The sequence below is a fragment of the Neolamprologus brichardi genome, chromosome 10, assembly GCF_056152115.1.
Source record: "Neolamprologus brichardi isolate AB-2024 chromosome 10, ASM5615211v1, whole genome shotgun sequence".
Lineage (NCBI taxonomy): Eukaryota > Metazoa > Chordata > Actinopteri > Cichliformes > Cichlidae > Neolamprologus > Neolamprologus brichardi.
Genome location: NC_142113.1, coordinates 30,304,031 through 30,310,700, shown reverse-complemented (window position 1 = coordinate 30,310,700; position 6,670 = coordinate 30,304,031). Strand labels below are relative to the sequence as shown.

Sequence of the window (6,670 nt, the reverse complement as noted above, 5' to 3'; positions counted from 1 at the left end):
TTCTTGAGACTTTTACCTCTCATAATTGGAGACAGAGTGCAGAACTCTCAAGATGATGTGTGGCAGTTAACGTTGCAGCTTAAGGACATTGTTGACCTAATTTGTGCTCAGCAAATTTCCAAGGCTCAGGTTACTTATCTGGATGCTCTCATCCAAGAGTATTTGGAAACCAGAAAGTTGCTGTTTCCTAATATCAACTTAAGACCTAAACACCATTACTTACGACATTATCCAGGGCTGATCCTAAAATTTGTCCCTCTCATCAGGCTGTGGACAATGCGCTTTGAGAGCAAACACAGCTACTTCAAAAGATGTGCAAGGCATCTGAAAAATTTCAAAAATCTGTGCTTGACTCTTTCAGAGAGACATCAGATGTTTCAGGCCTTCCTTTCTGCTGGGTCAGTGAGTCCTCCAGCATTGCAAATAAAAGATTGCTCACCATTTTACTCAGAGCTTTACAGTGAGCAAGTTAAAGACGCAGTCCTACATTTTGGCTTTACTGAAAGCAATACAAAGATTCCAGTTGCTGTTCAGTATAATGGCCTTACTTACAGGAAGGGTCACTTTATTGTCACTAAGTTTGATCAGTCAATGGAGTTTGGTGAACTTCTCCTCATTCTTATTAAAGATGAGTCTGCTCTTCATTTTCTCATGAGAGTTTATGATGCAGAATTTCTTTCTTGCTACCACATGTACTCTGTAAAAAATGACACTGGGAGATTAGAGTGCAGACTCATCAGTGAACTGATTGACTTGTGGCCATTATCATCTTACGTGAAAAACGGACACCAGATTGTTCCACTGAAGCACAGCGTCTTGTCAGACTGAATGCCTTGATGTCATTGGGCCAGAGCCAAACTGTTTGTATGTGTGTCTTAACAGATATGGCTGAATCGCAAGTGCTTACCTTAAAGAACATAGGGGATGCAATTGCAGGAGTGCTTCCAGACCTTCCTGATCAACTTCTCAAATCAGTAGAAGATACTTTGAAAACACTTGGTGCAGAAACCACAGATGATTTAAAGTACATTACAGAAAATGACCTGCTGCCAGTGCTCAAGCCCATACAAGCTAGAAGACTAGTGGCTGCCTGGACCCAAAATGGTAAGTGTAAAACATTGTCACCACACCAAACGCACAGAGGGCTGTTGAAGTTGGAAATAGTTAGAATATGAGTGTTCCTGAGTCTGATGATGTGACCATCATTATTTAACCATGCTTTCTGTGTAAATAAAACTTGGATGCTTTGTGGGGCAATTTAATACACTTTGAGTTTCGAAATGCAATCTATCAAACAAATTGCATTATTAAGTTTTGACCACGCTGTGTAACCTTAATATCTCAAAATGTATCTATGCAGTGCAGAATTTAACATAACAGAAAACATGATCTAATGCTTTCATATCTGTTTTTTATGTACTTTTAAAGTCTCTGGCACTTCGACACCAATCGCTGTACATTCCTCTCCAGTGGATGTCCTTCTTTCTCCACCCTCAATTTCTTCTTCACCAACGTCATCTACCACTACTTCATCACTTTCAGGAATCTGTACACCATTACTACCAAACTGGGTAGAGAGATTTGAGATACCATGGCAGAGGCTCCCTGAGGAGTTGGTACAGAACTTGGAAAGACAGAAAAGACCAAGCGCAAGACAAAGACGAGAAATGGTAAGGATTGTGGTCTCTGAAATGATGAAGACTTGTAAGAATCCAACCAAACACAATACTACAGAGATAGCAAAAAGGATGGTGGCCAAGTATCCCAAGTCTCTTCAAGATGTGATTGATGGTGATGTTATTGGACCTGGATATCATTCCCTTGTAAAGCAACTTCAGGCAAGAGTTGAAAATGTCAAGCGACCTGACACACCAAAGGTAAAAAAACGCAAAGCAATATCAGATGACGACAACGACACAGATGAAATACCAGCTGAACAAAAAGCAAGGGTTCAAGACACATATGGCTGTATTAGCTGGGAGCCAAAGCATTTGCCACTCTCTGAGACTGTGGAGAGTCAGCTTGAAAAAAAAGAAGAAATGAAGAAGCTGTTTAAAAAGAATAACTACAGTACAGATGTTGTGAAAGAACTAGTCAAGTGCACCTATTACACGCAGCGTAAAGACATCAACAAAGGGGCAAGCATCCAGAAACTATGCCAGGAATGGCCCTTTCTCTTCAATGAAGTTGGTATGACCGCACATTTCCAAGAACTGACTGGTGTGAATCTGATGGATACCTTCCTTGCCAATGTAGACAAAAAGGGTGCACGTCTGTTAAAGTTCCTCAAATATGTTGATGCACAAAAGCACAAGTCCTGAATGCTGTTCTCAAACTTCAGACTGAAAGAGGGCAGTCCAGTGGTTGCTTGCAAGAAGTCATTGAGATGATGCTTCTTTTACTGGCTCATTTTGACGAGAAGGGAGAGCTTCTGTTCCACTGCGTTGAGATGACAAGCCTTGCAGAAGATGTTCAGATGGAGAAAGTGCCACCAACACCCTTCATCATTGTTTGCGGTAAGCCAAAAGAGCAAAATTCAACTTTTTTTTTTCTGTTGTAACTGCCACGTTCTTGTACTCTTGGCTTGTTTAGTTTCATGTTCTGTTGCTTCCACACTAATACACTGGATAACACAACCATATAAGTTCAACTAGTAACATAACTTATCCTATGATCCATGTAACAAGTATCTCTGTATTTGTATATATGACTGACATTAAAGCTCTTGTTATTAAAGTTTTTAATTTGTTGTTGTTTTAATTCTCAGGTTCCTCCTGCTTCGCTGCTGAGACATTCATGTTGAGCATTGACAAGAAGATTGTCAACGACCGCATCACAACCTTCACCTCTGCTATCTGCCTAATGTTTGGCAGTTACTACTGCTTTAACATACACTACCCTGTGGAACTACGATCAACACTGGAGTTCCTTCAACGGTAAAATTTCTTTTATTATGGATTTATTTTTGTGCTTATCAAACTTGGCCAGTTGATATCCCACCTCAGGTTGTTAATTTCCTCAATCTCTCTTGCCCTTTTTTCATGAAGGTGTTTCTTTTCCATAAATCCTGAGAGAGGCACCAAGGTTGAATCCAAGAAGAAAAAAGTGCTCTCAGTCAATCCCAGAGTCCTCACTCTCATCTCAGACATTGCTGACCATGAGTGGATCTAGTCCTACCCCTCTTGTTTGAGACGAAGTGATAAAGGTATACTATGTTACATACTCTACAGATGTTCTATTTTTGAAACCATTGTTACATTTCTGATTGTGAGTGGGAAGTTTTTAACAATGTGAAGTTTTACTAGACACAATTTGTAAAAGTACATGTTCTACTTTTGATTCACTGTTTTATATCTGAAAAATGTATCTGGTAAAAATGTGGTAAACCCGCGAGTTTGTTTCTTGGATTTTAATTTTCCCAGTTTATTCCCAGATATTTGTATTCCAATAGTGTAAAGGTATGCTGCATGTACATTGCTGGCATTTTGTACTTATCCAAAAATTTGCAGTTGAAGTTCTCAAAACAAGTGTAAAGTTTTTGTTTGTTACCTGATGCAGTTTTAAGATGTACATTTTCAGCTTTACTGCTCAGTTCTGTGTGCAAAATATGTGGGTGTAAACTTGTTCCTGTAATTTCTTCAATTCAGACTTTCTTTCAATTATACAAAAAATGTTTAATTCTCTATATTTGTATTTGGATAATTTGAAAAGTCAAGATTCTATGTGTACTGACATTTATGTAGTGAGAACAGCACCAAAACACTTAAAGGTGTCTGAATTGTCTGCTAAAGGTAATGTGAAGTATAATGTGTGCTCAACTTACAGCACTGGTTTTGCACAGTTTGAATAGAACTTGTAAGAATTCTGTGATTCCTCACTGTTACTGTCATGGAGATAACTAGTAACTATTTGTGATTTGTTGAGTAAAAATGTAAATGTTTGATGTTCAAAACATCAAAGATGTTAAATAAAATACTTTTTTGGAAATTTAAGGTGGACATTTTTGTGTTACATTTAGTAATTTGAATAAAATCATGGTTTGTGTATAAAACTTACAGAGTAGAACACTGAAAAGCACTCTAGTCTAAAAACGGTTACAGAATAAAATGGTATTTTATTATTTTTTGATAGTTAATTTTACAGGGAAAAAATGTTGTGTTTTCTGGCACAAACTTTATTTTATATGTTATTTTCATGTTAATTCTAGGGAAAAACATTATTTTTTCTTCAAGTTAAAACATTGTCTTCTACGGTAAAATATTGACCCTAGCACTATTTTTAACCGTAAAATCAACAATAACAATACCTTCTTACCGTTAAAGAAGAAAATGTTTCACCCGTAATTTTACGGTAGATTTCTGGCAACCACAGCTGCCAGCGTTTTACCGTAAAATCGACAGTTTTTTTTTTTTTACAGTGTATGGTCACTCAGACTACTATTACCAAGAGCTAGATCTTGCAGCCCGTTCTCACTCCCGAGGCGTAACATGCCGACGTTTTGTCACGTCCCGGGGCGTTCCTGAGGAACGCAAAAGGAGACCTTCGGCGTTCTTATGGTACGCGGCGGGTTATGGCCGAAATCCAGTGCAATGACGCTCCCGCGGTAATAGACGTTCCAGCCCTGTATTCCAGCCCTAAACCTAACCTTATCCCTAGCCCTAACTATAACCTTTTTCCTGAGCTTAACCAGGACTTTAATGATGTTAAATAGCGTGTTTCTAAGCGATTTGAAGAAAAAGAGCGAACATGTGTAGATTGAGTCCATACGGTTCTCATATTTCCTCATTTTTCCGAGGTCGTCATTTAGGAACGTGGTGGGTAGCCGAAAACGTAATATGTTGACGATTTGTCACCTAGCATAAAATGTTACGCTTTGGGAGTGAGAACGTGTTGCACTTGCGATCTTCCACATATGTCTGACAGTTGCAACAAGTGCAAGTTATTAAGAAGTTTAATTTGGCTGAAATACTTCCGTCTGTGGAAGTTTTTTTTTTTTTTTTATTTGTAAATTTGCATCACTTTTAGGGTGAGTCATGTGCAGCCATAATTCTTTTGTTGTTTTGTTTCATTACAGTTTCGCTCCTCTTCCAACACCATTTTTAGCTCGCCTGACAAACTAAACAAATTAAAACCATAGCACCGTTTTTCAGTGACATAACATTGATTGGCACAATAGTTCAGACACAAGCTTTCTGACAACTCCTACACCAGAGGGACAAAAGACCCAGACCAGAAACTCAAAACCAAAACGCTTGTGGAGGAGCACAGGAGAGCAGCTAATTAAATCTCACTTCTCAACTTAAATTGACCAAACAACTCAAAGGCAGGCAAAAGGTTTTTTGTAAGAACTTATAGCACCTGCAGGCAATGATGCCTAACGAGGCCTCTGCACACCAGCAGATTATAATTATCCAAAAAGAATTGAACTGTGTTAATAAAGCCTGGAGTAAAATGTTCAGCTATCATACATAAAAATAAACACCTCAAGCAAGATGTGTTTATGAGGTACGTGAAGGAGGAACCTATTAAAATTAAAGAAATAGCTTAATTCTTGCTCATTTACATGAAATGCTGATTTGGCTTCATGATGATGGTGCCAATCAGATGCCTGAAGACACAGTTTCTATTAGCTGTTATTTGTACAAATATATTACAAATACCTTCTAAACTGCATCAACTACAAATCAAATTAATTAATGCTAGTATTAGAAGAGAGTGGGATTCCAAACTCTATTCTCGAACTATCAATTAGATTAGATTAGATTAGATGAAACTTTATTAATCCCTCGGGTGGGTTCCTCCGGGAAATGCAGTTTCCAGTAGCAAAGCACCGAAAGAAGTTACATGTTACAGATACATTAAGGGGAATGTGAGTACGGATATAAGCATAAATACACCATATATACACATATATAGATACAGAATATACAATATGGATAAATAGGATTGCTATTGGCCATATTCTGATCTTTTTAACCTGCCTTAAATGTTTTAACAGTCTCATGTGTGATCCACAGAACTTTACAAACATATCTCCAGTTCATACCTATACAAAATGAACATCCTGAAGATATTAATTCACTCAAAGATGTTGCAATAGTTGTTCAGGTCTGTTTATGGGAATCAGAATCAGATCTATTCCAGCAGACCTACGACACCAGCGTCTATAAAGAATTGCTTTATGAGTCGTTATAAGAACTGCCGTTTCTAGTCTAGTGAGTTCCTCATATTCATTTTTGAGTCTTTCAAAATGAAGCGATAATTTGGTAGCTCATTTGTGATATATTTTACAGCCAGGGGTTTATGTGTTGACTGAAAATGAGTGAGGTGTTTCTTGAGATCTTACAGCAAAAACATAGCAGTGACTTTATGTGACAGTGTGTCGTGATGATAAGCAAAGATCACAGAGCATCATTCTAACCACTTCAAAGAGTCTGACAAAAATAGTATGTGACTGATGACAAGTTATGCATTGATGTTTGATTTGTGATCCACTTTGGTGAACGCCACTCAAAACAAATGCAGGAATCCAAAAACCAAAGTGCAGCCTACGATGTAAAAAGTTTATACAATTTGTTGCTGTTATTCTATCCAGCAGATGGTTTTTGTCAACTGAAATACTTGGTAAAATTATTTGTGTTATAAGGCTTCCACACAAGAATTTCTTCCA

General features: G+C 37.8%; 1 pseudogene across 1 annotated transcript; it reads left to right on the top strand.

The window, feature by feature from the left end:
- The first annotated feature begins 1,801 nt into the window (after window positions 1-1,801).
- LOC148100986 (uncharacterized) lies at window positions 1,802-3,987 on the top strand (annotated as a pseudogene). The gene is made up of 3 exons (XR_015719697.1): window positions 1,802-2,516; window positions 2,768-2,936; window positions 3,048-3,987. The product of XR_015719697.1 is annotated as an uncharacterized LOC148100986 (transcript).
- Window positions 3,988-6,670: the final 2,683 nt, after the last annotated feature.